The sequence below is a fragment of the Callithrix jacchus genome, chromosome 1 (assembly GCF_049354715.1).
Source record: "Callithrix jacchus isolate 240 chromosome 1, calJac240_pri, whole genome shotgun sequence".
Taxonomy (NCBI): Eukaryota; Metazoa; Chordata; class Mammalia; order Primates; family Cebidae; genus Callithrix; species Callithrix jacchus.
In genome coordinates, this window is record NC_133502.1 from 217,761,985 (window position 1) to 217,782,214 (window position 20,230).

General features: G+C 55.9%; 1 long non-coding RNA gene across 1 annotated transcript; it reads right to left on the minus strand.

The window, feature by feature from the left end:
* Positions 1–11,508: 11,508 nt before the first annotated feature.
* Positions 11,509–19,940, minus strand: LOC128928997 (uncharacterized). The gene is made up of 3 exons (XR_008474827.2): positions 19,821–19,940; positions 16,401–16,512; positions 11,509–14,090 (listed from the first exon to the last, which is right to left on the minus strand). It is a non-coding gene; the product is annotated as an uncharacterized LOC128928997 (long non-coding RNA).
* Between the last annotated feature and the right edge of the window lie 290 nt (positions 19,941–20,230).

The following is a 20,230-nucleotide window of genomic DNA, read 5'->3' on the forward strand; positions in this document are numbered from 1 at the left end:
GAAGATATCCACGAAGGTAACTAGGTATGAAGAAAGTGAATCAGATAATAAGAATAAAACTTTGAAAAGTGAAAATAAGATAGCAGACATTTTTTAAAAACGTAAGGAGTTAAAGTTGAGGAATTCTCCAGACTAGAGCACACACACACACAAGAAACAGCAAGACAAAAATGGAGAAGGGAATGAAATTAGGAAACGCAGTCCAGGCATTCAACATGAGGAAGGCAGGTCTAGAAAACAGAGAAGCAAGATCTGAGGCCGGGCGCGGCGGATCACGGCAAAGTCCCGAGGTGGGCAGATCACCTGAGGTCAGGAGTTTGAGACCAGCCTGCCCAACACAGCACAACTTCATCTCTACTAAAAACACAAAGAGTAGCCGGGCTTGGTGGCGTGCGCCTCTGGTCCCAGCTAGTCGGGAGGCTGAGGTAGGGGAGTTGGTTGAATCCAGGAGGCGGGGGTTGCAGTGAGCCGAGATCACACCACTGCACTCCAGCCTGGGTGACACAGCAAGACTTCATCTCAAAAAATAAAAAAAATAAGAAGATCTGAGCAAAAAATGAAGATCTCCTGGAGCCGAAGGACCTACGTGGACTTAATGATGAGACCAGGGGTAGATACTCAGACAAAAGAAAGATTAACACGGCTGGCTTCAAAGCACATCACTGGGAAATGTCAGAGCACCAGTCATGAAAAAACGTACTAAACGTGGTCAGGAAATAAAGGAGAAGAAACACGGTGCGTACAAATACCCAGACCCGGGATCACATCAGAGTTCTCAACAGCCGCTCTGGAAGCCCACAGGGAGGGAGCAACGTCTGCCAAAGGCTGGGGGTGGAGATTTCCAGTCTAGATTCTGACAGCTCACGAGACTCCTGATCGGCTTTGAGGGCTGACAGGCAGGTTCCACATAGCTTCAATTTCTACTCTTTTTTCTTTTCTAGGAAACTTCTAGAATAAGTGCTACCCTGAGCTGAGGGAGTACAGCAAAAAGAGAATTCCATGGGGTCTAGAAAACACCAGATCCAAAATTGAGAGGGATGAAGAGCGGTGGGGGCAGGGGGATCCCAGGGTCCAGGGCTGGGGAGCAGCAGGACCCAGAGCCAGGGCCCCCTTGGGGACGGCTCCAGGAGGGAAGCTGGCACATCTGCTGAGCACTGTACTGAAAAGACGTTTCATTCGAACTCTCTGAGAAATGAGTGACAGCACAGGAAAGAAACATTAACATCAGGCAAAACAAAACGTTTTGTAAGAAATAATACGGCCGGGTGCAGTGGCTCATGCCTGTAATCCCAGCATTTTCTGGGGCCGAGGTGGGTGATTGTTTGAGCCTAGGAGTTAGAGACCAGCCTGGAACTGGACAGCTAGTGAAACTCTGTTACTACAAAAAAAAAAAAAAATGAGCCAGGCATGGTGGTGTGCCCCTGTGAGTTCTGAGGCTGAGGGCCTCTGGAGGCTGAGGTGGGAGGATCACCTGAGCCCAGGAGGTCGAAGCTGCAGTGAGCCATGACTGCACCCCTGCACTCCAGCTTGGGCGAGGCTGAGTGAGGGCAGCTCCATCCGTGGGACACTCATGCCAACTCTTCCCTCCGCTTCTTTTCAGCCCCCCGGTCCCACCGAGGGCTCCTCAGGATTGTGTCCCCAGGCATTACCACATTACAGCAAGCCCTGCACAGAGGCTCCCCATCCAAGGTGCCAGCAGCACCCCGTCTCTGTGAGCCACGTGCTCAGACTCTCACTCACAGAGGCCTTGACTCCATGCACTCAGCACGGCTTTGTTATTGCTGAAAAAGTGAAATGAACAGCCTCCATGTGAAACGGCTCTTCTGTGAATCACCCCACATGAGGGCTCAAACAACCTGCTACGTGGTCAGTGCCCTGAGAATGTTTGTTAAATGGACATCATTAACGAGAACTTTAGCAATGTCCTCCCCTGGCTCCTTCCTGAACACAGGAGGGACGAGGGTCTCTGGCCTCTGCTACAGGAACAAACAGCAGAGCACTGAGTCCTGGGGCCGCCCTCCACCACCACACAGACTGCAGACAGAACCACCGCAGAGAATCCTGCCAACCAAGGCCTTTCTCCCCCAGTTCCACTGCATCTGGCCACAGTGGAGGCATCTGCATACAACCTGCCTCTTGCCTGCACTTACCCAGCTTCCAGGCAGGACCTGGAGGTGCTTCAGGGCACTGGAGGGGCCCCAGGGATGAGCATTAGATCTCTAGTCACCAACCAGCAGGAGTGCACGTGTGAAGGCACCAGCGGCCCGCCCAGACACAGCAGCCCTGCCCGGCTCAGGGAAGCACCATCTCTGCCCAGTCACCCAGACACAGCAGCCCTGCCCGGCTCAGGGAAGCACCATCTCTGCCCAGTCACCCAGACACAGCAGCCCTGCCCAACTCAGGGAAGCACCATCTCTGCCCAGTCACCCAGACACAGCAGCCCTGCCCAGCTCAGGGAAGTGCCACCTCTGCCCAGTTGGCCAGACACACCCTGCCTGGCCTGGGGAAGGGTCTGGAAGAAGGTGTGACATTGTCCAATTTTGTGCTTACAGGGGACCCTCCCCTATAGTCCTCTAACAGTGGGTGTGGTTGGTGCCCCTTGCTGTGCCTGCTCACCCCCAGCAGAACCCTGGCCATGCCCCTGGAAGCTGCCTGGTGTTGACTGCACCAAAAGCCAGAGTTGTGTTTTCCAAGCAGGCAACGTGTAGGGAGGGGAGCCTGGTCTCCAAGGCTGTGGGACATGGGTCTGTGCCCCAGATCCCCCCCTTCAATGGGTGCACAAGTTACTCAGAACCCATGGGTATTAGTCTGTTCCCCTGCTGCTATAAGGACATACCCAAGACTGGGTGATTTATAGAGGAAAGAGGCTTAATGAACTCACAGTTCTGCAGGTCCAGGAAGGCCTCAGGAAACTTACATTCATGGCTGAAGGGGCCACAAACACGCGGCCCAGGAAGGACAAGAATGAGTGTCCAGGGAAGGGGAAGTCCCTTATAAAACCATCAGACCTTGTGAGAACAAACTCACTATCACAAGAACAGGACGGGTCCGCCGCCCCATGATTCAATCATCTCCCCCTGGTCCTTCCCATGACACGTGCGGATTATGGGGACTGCAATTCACGATGAGATGTGGGCGAGGACAGAGCCGAACCATCGCACCTGCGTCCTTATCTGTGCATCCCTGGTACTGACGAGCAGCAGCCACGGTCTGTGTGCTTCTCGTGTTACTGCACACAGTTTCCTGGGTTCCTGGGGGACTCAGACAGCGTGAGGCTCTCTCTACTCCAACCTCCCTGCCCTGCTTGGCCAAGGGCACAGAATGAGCACATGCCTTGTACACAGCAGCAGCCACAAGGAACCTTCTCCTTCCTGCTTCCCACTGCTGGCCTGGAGCACAGAGCCGCCCACAGCCCTCGGCTCTCTGCCCCTCTGCAGCATGGATGAGAGGTCTCTGTGAAGCTGGTCCCTGCATTGCAGGTCCCCAGCAGCCACACAATGAACACCGGCTGGAGCCTGGACGTCAGGATGATGGGGCCTCTCCTGCTAGAAGTGGAAACTCTGTCCCCACGGCTGCCAGGTGACTGTCTCCTGCTGTGAGGAACCTGTGGCCTCTGCTGTCTGCATGGTGTGGCCTGAGGAGCCCTCCACCCCAGGAGCTGCCACTGGCCCTTCAGGAGGTGAGACTGGGCACAACGCTGGGTGATGGGGCAGGTCATGCTGGTGAGAAAGGGGTTTTGCTCTGCAGGTCTGTGGCCTGCAGTCAGGCCACACATCCACACAGACAGGCTCATCTTCCTCATTCTCCAGAGAACTCCACCTTTCAGTCGCCTCCACCGGCAGTCCTGGGCTCACTCACGAATCCACTGGCTCTATTCTACCCAGGGAAGGGGAGTCCCTCTGCTCTGTGGACCCATTCCCAGGGGGACCAGGAGCATGACCTCCACAGCATGGGACAGTATGGCCAGGTATGCAGGCCTGACTGCCAGAGTGCTGGGGAGAAGATCTGGGGTATATGCAGCATCTTGGCCCTCCTGGGCCTGGCCACCTGGTGACAGCCCCCACCTGAGACTCGGTGTGACCTCCTGGAGGTGGGTGGGGTCTTGGATTCTTAGAGCATCACCAATCCCTTGTGGGAGGTGGGCTGGGCCCCGTCAGGGCAGCTGTGAGTGAGGAAGACTCAGAGGGCATCCTGCCTCCGAGTGCCATGAGGAGGAGCATTGATGGTGAATATTGTGGCACCAACCAAATATTTACCGCAGTCTGTGCTTGAAGAGACCTACACCAACGCACTCCGAGTGACTGACGCCTCTCTGGAGGCGAAACATTGAGACATCCTCTTCTTTCTGTGTGTGCAAACAGCAAGAAGGCCAGGCGGGCAGACGGCACGGGAGAACAGATGCCCTGCTTGGCACCTCGCTTGGCAGCCTGTGGTCTCCACAGGCTCTGAGCCTGTCCAGGCTGTGGGGAGCGCAGACTGTGGAGGCTGGGAGGGGCCTCCCAAAGACCTCACCCCAGGGATTCTGTCTCTGCCAGCCTCAGCCTGCACGAGGAAGAAACCCCTGCTCCCAACCCCACGGCACAGCTACAGAGGCCCTGCCCTACCCCGCACTCCTGCACAGCTGAGAAGCATTCAAACCGTGCTGATGGGACCCAGCCTGGAGTGGGGAGGCTACGCAGGTGCTCCTGGAATTCTTGCAGGGAGCCGGGCTCTGCTGCCCTCAGCCGGGCCCTGGCTGTGCCGCTCTCTGTTCCTGTGTTACGGATCTGGCAAACCTTCCCAAGCGTGGTCACGGGATGGTGCGAGCCATGGAGGGATACAGAGGGCAGAGCCTCAGCCCCGTTCCCCGCAGCCACAGCCCTGGTGTGGAGAAAGGACGGGGAGAAGAGGAGCCCCTGAGGGCCAGAGCCTGGGCCAGGCAGACCGGGCACCCTGGGCTCCGTCCTGCTGAGGGCTCCTCTGCAGGGCGGCCGGGGAAGAGCTGAGCTAGGTCCCAGGTGAGAGGGTCCTGAGGTGGCTGCGGTGGTGGCTGCCACGAGCCCTTGCTGGACTCTCCAGGAGGAAGGAAAGAGGACAGAATTGAACTCCTGGGTCATGCCCACCCACAGTTGCTTCTCTCACGGGTCACCCTGTAGGGCAGCCTCTCCTCATCAGCAGACAATGGGACCTGCTAATGTTGCTGATGAGCTGGGAGGCTGTCCCTGAAAACCACTGCTTTCCACAAGCTCACAGACCCCACTGCACCCCAAGCCCAGGCAGCCCTTGGCCCCGACCCTCCCGGGCCGTCAGTGTGGAGCGGCAGGTGAGGAGGGCTGACTGAGGTGGAAGCAGCCTCTGCGTCGCTGCAGAAGGCTCCAGGTGTGTGCAGTTCTCCCAGCTCAGGGGCAGGGGTTGCAGGGAAGCGTGAGGACCGAGTAGGCACAGGAGTGGAGAGGTTTGGAAGGAGAGCAGCTTGGCCGCCCGCCAGCTCTTCTGGTTAGTCTCTGCCATGTGAAGGTCCTGGATTTTACAGGCCCGGTTGTTACTGGCGCACCCTCTGCCATGGGCTGGGTTTGCCATGTGCGGGAAAGAGAGACAGCCGAGCTGAGCAGAGCCCTCTCGAGGGACAGGAAGCAGCACCCACAAGAGGACAGCAAGTGAGCAGCCTCCTGGAGCCCAGTCCTCCTGAAGATCCCACCAAAGCCTTTTGAGGACCCCAGGGGAAATAATGCTGTTGAGAAGGGCCGTGGCACTGGGAAGCACTGGTGGAAATGGAACCAGAACAGCTGAGGAGAGTCTGGGCACTATCTGGGCAACAGTCAGGGAGCGGAACCCTGGGTTCCAGGTGGGAGCCGGAAGCTGCTCCTCTGCCTGATTCCAAATGAGCTCGAAGCCAGAGCCGGCGCTGCAGCTGGCGTGCGGCAATCTCAGCCGTCATTACCCGCCGGGCCGGCCTTAACTGAGGAGCAGTGTCTGAGTGCGTTTCCGAGTGGCGGCCTAGGGGTCCTTTGATTGTCTCCTGAAGTCCTAGTTAAAGAATCCCACCGGGGCTGGTTAGAGCCAGCTTCCCAGACACATGGGTCACGGCGGGCAGCCTGTGGTGGGGCTCGGGCGGCCGTGGGGCTCGGGCGGCCGTGGGGCTCGGGCGGCCGTGGGGCTCGGGCAGCCTGTGGTGGGGCTCGGGCGGCCGTGGGGCTCAGGCAGCCTGTGGTGGGGTCCGTTCGTGCCTGTTAGTGATACTGGAGTTCAAATGACTTGAAATAGCACAATTGAAGCAGACTCCCGACGCGTCACTCTGGTGGGTCTCAGGAAGCAGAGAGCGCGGCTGCACGATGCCACCACGAATGTTGATTCTTTATGAACGTGAACCAGGTTTCCCATGTCCTGTGGGACCTGCGTTCCACCCATGCTCAGACCGTGGGTCAGAGGCTGCCCGCTGGGGCTTTTGCCGGAACGAGTGGAAGCTGCGTGCCCTGGCTGTGTCCACTGTGTGTGCAGCTGCTCTGTGGCCAGGGCAGAGGACTTCCCACTTCTCCTTCCCTGCAAGGCAAGAGCAAAGGGGAACCTGGGCAGAGTCAGTGCCCTGGGGTAGGCTCCATGCCAGCATCTCCTGGCCGGTCCCTTGCAGCCAGGTGAATCAGCCCTTGAGGTCCCACAGCTCTTGGCTCCAGTGCAGGCTCCTTCCACTGGTAGGGTGAGAGAAACCTGCTGTGATGGGCGGGGCCCCGGCTTGGGGCAGAGCAGGGATATGTGGAACCTACTCTGTGGCTGAGGCCCAGGCACCTCAGGGAACTTTCCAGGGCCCCAGAGTGCGAGCCCAGACGCCAATGGGATCCATGGCGGCAGAGGAGCCAAAGCTCCTGCGTCCTGGGCTCAGGTGACCACCACATCCAGGGGTACCTGGGGCCTTCCCCACATCCTGGGGACACTTCAGTCCTGGTGAGCTGGGTGGTGAGTCCCCCTCTGCAAGTTCAGGGAGGCCCCATTCCCCAAGAGGCCTCTCTCTCCCTGGCTGAGCCCCGGCTCTTCCGCAGGGAAAGGTGTTAGTTACACCTCCCTGGAATTCAGCCCTACTCAGCAGGAAGGAGGAGCACAGGGCTCCCCAGAGGTGGTGCAGGTGGGTGCCTTCCTTCTGCTGCCATGATGTGGGTGACAGGCAAGCTTGGAGCTCAGCAGCCCATGGCAGTTGGGGCACCTCTGGAGTGTGGGGGGCAGCAGGTGGGGGCAGTGGCGGAAGCAAGGCTGCTCTTTGGATCTTGGCTGGGCCAGTCTCCCCCAAACCCTGAGGCCAGCTGCTTTCACCTCGTCATGGGTCTCTCCTACCCCAAAGGGCCAGGCCCAGGCCAGGGCACCAGGAAACAGATGGGCAAACACATGGCTTTGGTCCCCTCGCTGTCAACTCCAGGAAGTTCCAGGGTGGAAAACACCCCACTTTGATGGAGACACACCAAGTGGCCCATGTTTGGCACAGGTGAGGGGTTGGGGCCATTAGGGAGAAGGGGGCTGCCTTTCTGAGGCCACAGACCTCCTGGCGAAGATAAGCCATGTCATCACAAAGACAGAGGCCAGCTCTTCTCCGATCGTGGGTGTGGGTGGGGAGCCTAGTGGGGCTGAAGCAGGAATGCCCCCTCCCATCCTCCTGGGTAAAAGCTCTCAGGTGCCCCCTCCACACTGGAGAACAGGGGAGCTCATCTGGGGCAGGGACCCCTGGGTTGAGGACATCTACCTGGGTGGGGCCACTGGGGGCAAGGCCATCGGAGGGGATACTTGGGTGGGGACACCTCTAGGGGATTCCTGGGGCAGGTGGGGACAACTGGGGGGGACACGTGCGGGGACACCTGAGTGGGTCCCCTGGGTGGGGTGTTACTAAGTGAGGATGGTGTTGCTCTGGCACATAAAGAAAGCAAAGGTTCCTTCTCTAACGTATTCAGAGAGCCCACGCCTGGTACACAAGCCTGTGGCTCCGCGTCATCTCCCTGGCTGTCTAGCATCGTACACGTGTGATATTGATTCTTTTCCCAGCAAGTGTAAGAAATGCACATTTTATTTACCTTGAAGATTCAAAGCACCTGGGGGCTGCTGATTTGCAGCCTGCAAAGTTCTCGGCAGTGGGGCAGAGGAGGAACGCCGGACAGTGAGAACACAGCCTCCCGCCACCCCGGCTGAGCTGCGAACGGACCGGGCAGCTGCCGCCCCTCCCACCTGACTGAGGAGCCAACTGCAGCTTGGTTGGGGGTTCTCTGAGGGCAGCAAGGATGGAGCAGCTCTAGCTCTTCTCCTGGGTGGCGATTGCTGGTGGTGGTTCTTGGGATGCACACTGGATGCCCCGTCTTCATTTTCACAGCTAAGAAGACTCTCATGCCTCCAAAGTTTCCTGGGCAGCCACTCCATGGGCACATCCTCCTGGCTCCAGGCTCACCTCTGGCACGAGTGGCTCAGCCTGTCCAAAGCGGGGACTCTGTGAGGTCCACAGGGCACCTGACGCTCCCTCCTCATCTCCAGGGCAAATGTCTGCTGAGCGCTCCAGCAGCAACGTGCTTCCACTCCCTAGAGGTTGGCCTGGCTTGCCAGCGGCTCTCGGGGCTGGAGACAAGGACCAATGGCTCCAGGTACCAGCCCAGAGGTCCCCTGCACAGACATGAGTTGCAGACATTTGGGTGTGAGCCCCCAGGCCCTATGGGCTCCACCTCTGAATGTCACTCAAATGTCCTGCCTCAAAGCCCTCCGCGTTTTGAGAGGCATCAAACAATGCAAAACGTAACACACAAACACGTCAAAACCAAATCAGAGTCAGACAGCACTGCTCTCGTTCCGTGCACCGCTCTTTAGACGACAGACACTCTGCCATCTGCCTCCCTCTCTCCTCCTCCCCTCCCCACGTCCCTAGTGCCATCCTGTGAAGTAGCCTTCTGCCCTCCTCTGCACCCCTCACAGCCTGCCTTTGCACCCACCTTCCCAGTAAAACTCTCCAGCCACTGGCCGTCCAGGTGACCGAGAGCCATGCTTTATGTTTTCAGACATGCTACTCGGTACACACGTGTCCATTAAGACAGAAGCTCGGCCAGCTGGCAGCTGTGGTGGAACCTGTTTTCTTTCTTTTCTTTTTCCTTCTCTTTCTTCTCCTGCTGTAGCATTAGCTGAGACCCAGGACATTGGCTTCACGACCGCTCAGGGCCGCACTCTCCGATGCGGTGGCCGTGCATGACATGTGGCTGTTTAATTGGAATGAAGTGAAATACCATTCTGCACTGGCCACGTGTCAGATGTTCACTAGCCACACGTGGCTCGTGGCTCCTGCACTGGACCAGGCAGAGACTATCCAGAGACGCTTGCAGACATCCTCACTGCCGGCTCTTGTGGAGGAAGGAGGAAATTTGAAGTGCAAGCCTCATGAGTAAAGTGTCTTTTAAATAGGAATTGCCAGACAACTTCCACAGAAAGCCCTTGCGATTCTAAACTCCACCAAGCCGGGAGCGCCTGTCGCCCTGCGGTTACCTTCTGACAATTCTTAGTGTTGCCAACCAAATAGATGAGAGATATCTGTAATATAATACTTAATAAAGCAAGCAGGAGTCTGAATACAGATTAACATTTCCTCTTCTTTAAATCGCCTCTTCAAACCCTTCATTCCTTTTAGATTTTGCTGTTAGGATGTTTTGTGTTCAATGGTAGAAATGTCCATTATGAAGACTAGTTATGGTTATATACAGATGTATGTCATGCTATAGAAGTTTTAGAATGTTTATAGAATTTTTGACATCTGTTTTTTAAAGCTACATTCTCAAATACCTTCTTGATTTTCTGTTATAAGAAAACTTGCTCAAAAGCTAGACAAATGTTATTCTAAGTGTTCTTTCTTTTCTTTTTTTTGAGACAGAGTCTCATGGTCTGTTACCCAGGCTGGAGAGCAGTGCTGCGATCACACTGGCTTTAGCCTGGAGCTCCTGGGTTCAAGGGATTCTCCTGCCTCAGCCTCTGTGTAGCTGGGAGCACAGCCGTGCACCGCTGTGCCCAGCTAATTTTTTATTTTGATTTTTGGAGACAGGATTTTGCCAGGTGGCCAAGGCTGATCTCCATCTACGTTTTCTTCTAAGACTTTTTAATGTTTTACTTTTATAGATAGTTGACCAGTGTTGAACTCATTATAATTAGATATGAGGTAGGAATGTTTTTAATTCCAAGTGGTCAGTTATGTCAATACCAATAAAATAAATTATCCTTTCTCCATAAGATTAAGAAACCATAATTAGCTGAGTCTCCATAACAAAGTGGACTGACATTTTCTTTTAGACAAGATCTCGTTTTGTCGCTCAGGCCGGAGCAGAGGGATGAGGTGATGGCTCACTGTCGCCTTGACCTCCCAGGCTCAAGAGAGCCTCTCACCTCAGCCTCCTGAGTAGCTGGGACTACAGGTACATGCCACCATGTCTGGATCACATCATCTCTTCGTGAGACGGGGTCTCTCCATGTTGCCCAGACTTCTCTGAAACTCCTGGGTTCAAGCGATCCTCTTGCCTTGGCCTCCCAAAGTGTGGCATTACAGGTGTCATGTTAGATATTTCTGTGGCTCGTTCCACTCAGCTAGTCACTGATCCCTCAGCTTTGCTATCTGAGAAGGGGGGTGCCCCTCACTGGTAGCTCTTTAAAAAAAATATTCCCAGATAAAGAGAGAGTTTGCTGTTCCTCCAGGTGAATTTCAATGTTATTCATACCCTGTCAGAGGAAACTCCATTCTGCTTCTCTTGGGGGTTGCTTTCCCTTCATGGTGAGGTGAGGCGTAGTGTCCAGTTTTCCAGTAAGCTCACATTTCTTTCTATTTATTCACGTCTTTCTCTTAGTCTATCAGCTCCATTTTATGCTTTTCTTCGCACGAGATCTGTGCCTTTTTCATCTACTTCTCTGCAGCGTGCATGGCTCACGCTGCCATTTCTGAGCAGGAGATTAGCGTCCAGTTCCATGTCTGTCTGCTGCTAGTGTAGAAAAAAATGGCATTTTTTTTTTGTTATTTTATATCTGGTCATCCTAAAAGCCACATTTTGCTGGTGTAATGTGCTTATTCTGCACAGTTACTGTTGGCATGAGAAGATGAAAATTCTGGAGCCCACTGAGAAGAGACTTCTCAAGTGTGTTTGTGACTGTGGTCTTCACGGACGCCAGCTCTCCCCGGAAATGCTGGCCCCCAGGCTGTCTGAAACCTGCATCATATACACCAAGGCCTTCAATGCCTTCTATCTGTGCACAGCCACCTCTGTGTGGGGGGGTGTATGACTGTCACACACACCCCAGGGAAAGCAGTCATCACCGGCAGGAGACAGGCGATCCAGGTCCAAACACCCCACAGCTTCACAGGTGTTGAAAGTGAGGCTGGTCTCGCTCTTGCTGAAGGAAGGGGCTGAGAGCAAGTTCAGAAACCCCAAAGTCAAATGTCCACCATGGGGCACCCCCAAAACAAACAGGACACGTTCTTATAGCAAAGTGCAGAATTAATGAAGGGCGTAAATAGGCAATTTAAAGAAGAGGAACCGTTGATGGGACTTCACGCTCATTTTTATTAACAATCACGTGTGTGATTGGCTAACTGTCTCTCACGTATCGCATTGGCAATGCTTCAGATAATTGTCAGGGGAAAGACCAGGCAGCAAGAGCCTCTGACGTTCACGGTGACTATTAGATTTGCAGTCTCTCTTTGGAAGTAAATGGTAAATGTCTATTAATATTAAACAGATGCATCCCCTCGGACTCAGAAGCTCCAGAAGGGCGGCCATCTGGGGGATGGTGGGGTCTGCATACCACCCTCACTAGAGGTTCAGGGGCCCCTCACCCAATTCTAAGGCACGTTTCTCCTTCTCGAGCCGCCAGCGTGGATGCCTAGGTGTTCCCACTGTCATGCCCCCCACTTCTCCTTCTTCCCTGCCCTCCCTCTACCCATCTCCCCACCAACCCCTTCCTGTTTATCATGGTGTATCCAAACACCCCCTCTTCCATGAAGCCTTCTGTGCTTCAGCCCTGGAGGCCCCTGTTGCCCCCTGCCCTGGTGTCCCTGCAGCCGTCCAGGGTAGTGGGTCTGCCTGCTGCCTTGAAGCCTGAGGCCTCAGGAGCAGCTTCCTCTCTGCTCAGTGAAGGAATGGGCCCTGGTCAGGGACTCTGCCCCTTCTCAGTGGGCCCTTCGGCAGCACCCATCAGAGGAGTGGGCATGTGGGTCTCCACGCCCGTCAGAGGAGTGGGCATGTGGGCCTCCATGCCCATCAGAGGAGTGAGCATGGGGGCCTCCACGCCCATCAGAGGAGTGGGCATGTGGGTCTCCACGCCCGTCAGAGGAGTGGGCATGTGGGCCTCCACGCCCGTCAGAGGAGTGGGCATGTGGGCCTCCACGCCCGTCAGAGGAGTGGGCATGTGGGCCTCCATGCCCGTCAGAGGAGTGAGCATGGGGGCCTCCACGCCCATCAGAGGAGTGGGCATGTGGGTCTCCACGCCCGTCAGAGGAGTGGGCATGTGGGCCTCCATGCCCGTCAGAGGAGTGAGCATGGGGGCCTCCATGCCCGTCAGAGGAGTGGGCATGTGGGCCTCCATGCCACACATGGGCGGTGGCTTCCACTTGATCCCACCGCCTGCATATTATTTCCTGGGCCTGCACATGGGAGCAGGGGTGGCACAGAGCACAGTAGCCTCCACAGGAGAAGACTGCCTGGGGCCTATAGGCAGGTGGGGGCGGATCTGAAGGACAAGGGAAAGCAGGGTGACCTTGGAGACTTCCCCAGGGTCTCCGACCTGGACCTGAGCCAGGGAGGGTATATGGGAGTCCCCTGGAGAGCCAGGCATGAAAGGAAGTAAGTCTAGGCCAGAGGGGACTGTGACCAGCAGCAGCGCTTTAGCTGAGGCAGGGCGGCCTGGGACACCCCGCAGCTATTCATCAGTCACTCGGAGCAGGTGGCCGGAGACCTCACATGCACACGAGGCCACCTCTGCCAGCAGAGCAGGAGAATCCCGTGTGGCCAGAGATGTCCTGGTCCAGCCGCCCTCCCAGTGTTGCAGAGCAGGGAGGTTAGCAAACGCCCGCCCGGAATCTCAGTAAAGTCCCTGTTTCCTCATCCCATGATCTCCAGCCAGCAGTTCGGAGCTGTGAGTGTGCATTTTTCAGAAGGCTCAGTCCCTGCTGGGGCATGAATTAAACAGACATCCGGATGCCGAGGGCCACCTTTGTCTGCTCAGTGCCCTGCAAAGGTGAGCGTCCCTGTGATCTTTTGCTAACAAAAGGTTCCTCTCCCAAAGCCTGTCCTGGATGTCAGACACCCTGGCAGAGCACACAGGCTTGCCATTGCTGAGCCCACCCACTGGGCATGTGACCTGCCCGAGGGGCCTCAGAGGAAGAGGCCGCAGTGTCCCTGAGACAGGAGAGGCACATTGCCACTGGCTCCCCAGAAACGAGATCCCCAAATGCCAGCATCTGCTGCTGAGGTGCAGGGACCTGCTTGGTGGAGACCACCCTCGCCAGGCAGCCCTGCAGCCAGAAGGCAAAGCCCTTAGCAGGAACCCGGCCTCCGCTGAGGGCCGCCTGGGTGAAATCAAGCATTTGGGCCTAGGAAAGACATTGCTGGAGAGTCTGTGTGCAGGGGTCTGACGTCTGGTGGGACTGAGTGCGCCCTGTGCAGGGGTCTGGCAGCCCACAAAGCCAGGTGGAGTTTGTCTGCCCCCAACCCTTGCCCTGGGGCCCGGAGTATTAGTGGCTCTGTGAGGTCACAGCATGGATGGGCCTGGGCTCCTGCCTCATGGGAGGTTGGGAAATGGCCTTGGCCAGGCCGATTTCTGCTTGTGGGTGTGAGATTCATGAGTGAGATGCCCCCAGCCCTGCTCCAGGGCAGCCTTGCCACCTTCTGGAAGGTTCTCCATTTCCAGGCTGCAGCTCCCTGCTGCCCAAAAGTGGCTTCCCATCCAGCTGTCACTCAGCTCAATTCTGTGCTTAGCTCGACTTCAAAAGGTGCATAAAGTCTTTTTCTCAGCTGGCGCTCCTCCAGCTGCAGCTCCTCTCACACAGAAGCAGGGTGCAGGGCTCACGGTGCTCTGCGGTTTGCAGGGGACAGAGGGCGGCGTCCATATCCCAGGCATCCTGTGACCTTGGGATTAAGAGCTTGAAGTTAAATTTAAATCACAATAAAAACAATTACAAGCCCCCATTCAGCATGCTCAATGCAGGAGACTGTCTGACTTGCAGCTCTGGAGCCTCTGAGGCCCACGGGGTAAGCGATGGACCCAGCCAGGCTCTGCCTCTTGGGTCCCTCTCGGGCAGGTGGCGGTTCAGGCCGACACTGGCAGCTGGAGGAGGCAGGGCCTGCAGACCTCAGGGACTACTGGACAGTCCTGGGATGAGCCCTGCTTTTAGCCAAGGCACCTGAAGAGTGAAACAGGCTCTGTGCACAGAGGAACGGGACATGGCAGGCCCTTCTCTAGTTCAGGGCCATCCCCTCCAGATCCAGAGCAAGCTCAGGAGGGAGGAGTGGATGACGCAGGACTTGGGAGCTGGGGGTGGGGGTGACGTTCTTGCCGTGGAAGAACTCAGGAGGGTTAGGAGTGGCAGGCAGCGGGGCCCTGAGTCAGGTGGAATACGTCGGGTGTAGAGGTAGTGGATGTAGAGAGGATGGAAACGGTGTAGACAGACGCCGAGGTGCCGAGATCGGTACGCCACCAAGCCCCCCACGTCTCCGTCACTGATCAAACAGTTCACTTCTCCCAATCCTGAAGAGGCCCTGGCCCCTGGGAGGCTCGTGGTACAGACCCAGGTCTGGGACTCACCTTCTGGCAGGCACATGGGCTGTCCCGGCAGGTAGGACCCTAGTTCACCCACTTCCTAGTCCCAGGGGGCCTGGGGCAGCCAGGCAGGGAGCTTCTCTTCCCCATGCTGCCCTCCTCAGCAGCCCGCTGCCCCACGGCCTAGCTCAGCCCCTGAGTGAACACCACGCCCTCTCCTCAGTGGTTTCTCCTGGACAGTGACTTCTAACGTCAGAGACTGCGAAGGCCGCCTGCGGTGAGGATGGAGCCAACAGCACTGGCCTTCTGCCTGCGCAGGTCCCTCAAAGGCCTCCTCCTGGCTTCCTGGGTGAGGCTCGCTGAGGAGCAGCAGTGACGTACAGGCCACTCTTTGGGGATGGCTGCTTGGGGGCCTAGCTCCTGGGCGTGGGTGGGAGGCAGTGCCTCATGGAGAGGATACTTCCTTGTGGGATCCTGAGAGTCACTGTGGGTGCAGTGCCACTGACATCACTCATTCTACAGCTCAGAGACCTCTGAGGGCAGCCCTGTCTCCAGGTGAAAATGCCACCTCTGTGTGAGATTCCCGCCTGTCCTTCCTGGGTGTTAGTCTCTGCAAATTCTGTCCCCTTCCCCCAGCTCCCCCACATAACTATGACCTTTATACCCACCTCTACGGGCCAGCACAGAGCCCCCTCAGGCCGCCAGCCTTCCTGGGCTCAGGGTCTCTGCACTCTGGGGGCCTCTGTCCGGTCCTCACACAGGGCCAGGCTCAGGCTCAGACCCGTCTCCTCCTTAAAGCCTTCCCGGAGCTACAGTCAGGCCCAGTGTGAGCAGATTGAGTGGCAAATGCCAGACCTTTCACATACAGGGTGTCCCACCAAGGTCACTGCATCACAAACAAGGGAATTAAGACGCGTGGAGTTTCCTAATGGCCTGAAGTCCGCCCTCCCCTGCAGTCCTGCCTGCCTCACAGGCCTGCTGGCCACAGTGCCCCGCTGGACAGTGACCAGGCAGAGGTCTCTGCTGTGTGTGAAGCCCCAGGGTTGGAGAGTGGGTCCACGCAGGCTCCATGCCCAGGGCACAGATCCCACTGGTGTGGTCTGGTGTCCTGCCTGATTTCCCTGCCTCCCCCAGGGCCTCTCTCCTGTGGCTCCTGCTATCAGGGAGGCTGAGGGGACGCGTTTTCTGTGCTCTCCTGCCAGACAGAGAATTGCCTGGAATATGAATGTCAGCTCAGGGGTGACAGGTGACAGGCATCACCAACCTTCAGCTCCAGACTAAATAACATGGTATTGACCTTGCTTAGAAAGGCTACCAAAATAGAAAGTTCAATACTCTCTATTTTAACTGACAGTTAAAAATTCAATACATCTTCCTCCTGCCAGACACCTGTATGCAATCAAGCTAAATAAATGCCTTGGGGTTTCTTGCGAGAGGCGTAGCTGTTTATGTGTAAAGCTATCAGACCCGGCTGGAAGGGACTGATTTTCCACACTCTAGAGAATGGCCCTTTTGAAAAGTAAACAATACCTCTACAATCCCAGGCTATTTTGACAAAACTGAGAAGCGAAGCCAAGGTGGGAGATAAAGGCACGCTCCATCTCTCCTCGGACCCAACACGGAGTCCACAGACATTGTTCCCTCATGGAAATCAATACCAAAAAATAAAGGTCAACTACCTGTGTGTGTGTGGATGTGTGAGCTATAGACACAGAACGTGAGTATCCGGAGAAGATCAGCCGGGGAGGCACAACTGTCACACCACGGAAAGATACAGAGAAAACTGGAATCCTATAAAAAGAGCATAAAAAATAAAAATAGTAAAAAAATACGCAACAGGAAAAATGAGATATAATATTAAAGACAAGAAATAAAAACTATGAACAAGACGAAAACTCGAGCAATCACAAGAGAAGTGGATAGTTTTTTCTGTTAAGAAATAAAGAGGAAAGGCCGGGCACGGAGGCTCAAGCCTGTAATCCCAGCACTGTGGGAGGCCGAGGCGGGTGGATCACGAGGTCAAGAGATCGAGACCATCCTGGTCAACATGGTGAAACCCCGTCTCCACTAAAAATACAAAAAATTAGCTGAGCATGGTGGTGCGTGCCTGTAATCCCAGCTACTCAGGAGGCTGAGGCAGGGGAATTGCCTGAACCCAGGAGGCGGAGATTGCGGTGAGCCGAGATCGCGCCATTGCACTCCAGCCTGGGTAACAAGAGCGAAACTCCGTCTCAAAAAAAAAGAAAAAGAAAAGAAATAAAGAGGAAGACTCACCTCTGATGATACACGTGACATCACACCCGTGAAAGAAACAATTTCAATTAAGAGAAGTTATTTACAACCAATGCAAGCAAAAGGGTGCATCTGAGAAACAAAGAAAGCATGCAAATAGACAATAAGGAAATAACCCCACGGAAAAGGGGGCTCAGCCCATAAACGCTCAGGCCCTGGAGGTCAAGGCCTGTGGCAGCACACACAGAAAAGGTGACCCAGATCCTTAGTCATCAGAGAAATGCTCTGGCCTCCCCCAACCTCCACTTCCAGCTGCAGGGAAGCTGCCAGGCTACAGGCTGCTCTCTGAGGCTCATTTTGAAAGAATCTGTTCTCTGGGCTTCCCGAAGTGAGCCGGCCACCTCTAAGCCACCCCTGAGGGGGCATCAGAGCTCAGCAGGCCCAGGAGTGAGGACGTCTCTCGTGTCTGGGGTCCTCGCCTGCCGCCAGGCAGCTCCCAAATGCTGAGCCCGACGGCCACCGTCCGGCTTCCTCGTCTCTCTACAGGGAAATGAGGCTGCGAAGAAAATGTTAGGATACGGGGCAGCCGCCTTTCAGCATCTCCCAAAGATGAGACAGGCCCTCCGTCTCAGCCGGAGCAGGCTCTCAGCAGCGAGGTTGATTACGACTGTTTCCGTGACAGGGAAGGCACAAAAATTAGCATGTGGGTCGGACACGAGAGAAATTCACGGGCGCTGGGCTGTCTGGAGGATGTTTTCAGGGGTTTTCTCTAATGTACTGGGGTTTCCTTGCTCCTGCTTTCCCGAGCACTCTGGCTAGAAGGTGGAGGCGGAGAGACCAGCCCGCAACTTAGCTTTAGTTCTGTGCTGCAGCTCAGCCACTCGGTGACTTTGGAAAAGTGACTCAGCTCTCAGGTTTCTGACTAAAAATAAAACGGGTGGCTGCTGGACTCACAGGCGATGGGGTAGATCAAAACACACACATGTGATCGCCGCATGGTGGCTGTGATGCTAGCAAGCATTCGATACCTGCTGGGGATTTGGAGGGCTCTGAATCCGAGCCTAAGTTCAGAAGGAGCTGAGACTCCTGAGTTGTGCAGCCCCCCCCCCGAAGCTCTGCAGCCCCCCAGACTCCTAAGCCCAGTGCTGTGTCACTGAGGCCCCTCTGCTGTCGCCGGGCCAGCGATGGAGACTTCACCTGCACACTCTGCCCCTGGGGGAGCTCAGCCCCCACACTGTGATCTTGCTCATCCATCCAGCGGACTCGGAGCCCAGACTGGAGGCCCCTGTGGAATTTAAGACCTATTCACCCCACCTGCGGAGGTGGGGGTCACTCTGTATTGATGGTGGCCGTGGGTGGCTCCCCACTGCTCTCCAGGCCTCCATCCAGTTTGGGGATCTCCATCGTCCTTCCCATGGGTCTCAACTTTCTCCCACCCACTCCTCTTCCTCATCATCTTCACTTGAGGTCCTGGCCTCATCAGGTTACCAACCCTTAGCTCTACAGACCAGACAAAAAGGCAGCTGTGGCCTGGGAGAGCTTCTTGACCCGAATTCCATAAAGATTCATTTCTATGCAGTAGTGCACACGCACACGCATCTTTGAAAGGCTTCAGGCTGGAAGATAGCTGCCCTTGGTGAGTTGAGGGCCAGAGCTGTACAGGGTGGTACAAGGTTTCTCTCCCAAACCCATCATTGCTGCCACCTCGCCAGGGCAAAGCCGTGTGGACTCTCTTCTCGCAGCCGCTGCATTCCAGGAGCCTGTGTGCCCCTTAGTGAAAAGCTGAAGTCCATAGCTGGAAGCAACCTCTGCTCCTGGTGCTGGCACAGTCAGGGCTGCGTGGGCCACGTTTGCTTTGGGGAGGGAGGTGGCTTCTGGAGCCTGCATCTCTGGGACCTGGGCGGCAGCAGGCCCAGCCATGTCGCTGCAGCCAGGCGTGCTTGGCAGCTTCGGGGAAGCAAATTAGCAGAAGACTGTTTGGTCCAGGGATTTAGCAAGCTGCCTCCAGGGCAGAGGAATCAAAAGACAGATTTATGTATTCTTCTTCTGGTCCTGGCTTCAATTCCCATACAGAGAACTTGGCTGTGGGATTCTTTTGAAAATCATTCTATTCTGGATTTTAAGCCATTGGAAATTGTATTGTCATTTTTTCCATCCATTTATCATTGACTCATCGGACAACTCAACGTGCTGGTCGAGGTGAGGGGCTTAGAGTTTAAAGTCACCTGGTGCAGAGGGAGAGAGAGACAGAGTGTGCTCGGAGTGGGGATGGAACCAGCATCCCCAGCACTGCTGGAAAGCCTCCCACAAGCCTTGGCAGGCTGGAGACAGCGGAGCAGGAGGGAGTGGAATGTTCTAGGGGCACAGGGGCCTGAAGGAGAGCTGTGGACCCAGGACAGGTTTGGAGCACGGGCCAGGCAAACACGGTAGAGACAGACCAGCAAGTTGGATGCCGTACTTCTCATACATTCATTCATTTGTTCACGCATTCATTCATTCCTCCACTTACTCTACAAATACTCACTGGGAAGCACCTGAGTGCCGTGTGAGCTTCCACGCTCAGGGACAGACCCAATCCCTGCCCAAGTCCCATTTGTTCTGGTGGCGAACTGAGATATTAAACAAATGGAGCAATACACACAAGTCGGGGTGACTGAGGGTCATTAAAACAGGAAGAGGGGACATGAATGCTGTGGTAGGAAGGGTCCTGGGGGGGTCCAGATCAACAGTGAGAGGAGGGCTGGGAGCAGCCGGAGAGGCCGTTGCCCCCGGGCCGTGCTGCCTAAAGCTGCCCTCTGAGCACCTGGAGGAGTGGAGGCTGAAGGCTGGGAGAGGCTCTTTTGGCCTCTGTGCACCTAGGTCCTTACCTGGGGTGCTCCCTGGATCAAGTCCGACTAGGGGTCCTCCACCGTTTCTATGCCGTGGGAGACGTGAAACACAGCGATGCTTGCATAGCATGCTGGGAGGAATGGTGGACAGGTGGAAGCTTCCAGTAACCAGAGCTGAGCCCTGGCCCAGTTCCACTGCCCAGAGGGCGACAGGGAGGCACTTGGTGTCCTGAGCAGGGCTCTGAGAGGCAACATGACCCTGGAGGAAAACCCAGGGGAGGACACACAGAGTTGACAGAAAGCACCGCCATCGGAGCACTGCCGCGGATGCGGGGCACGTCAGCCCTGGCAAGGACGGGAGGGAGGAGCGGCCAGCCCACCTGTGCACGCAGGCAAGGCGTGCAAAGGAGCTGGTACCCAGCGTCTTCACCCCAGTGGGCTCCTCGGAG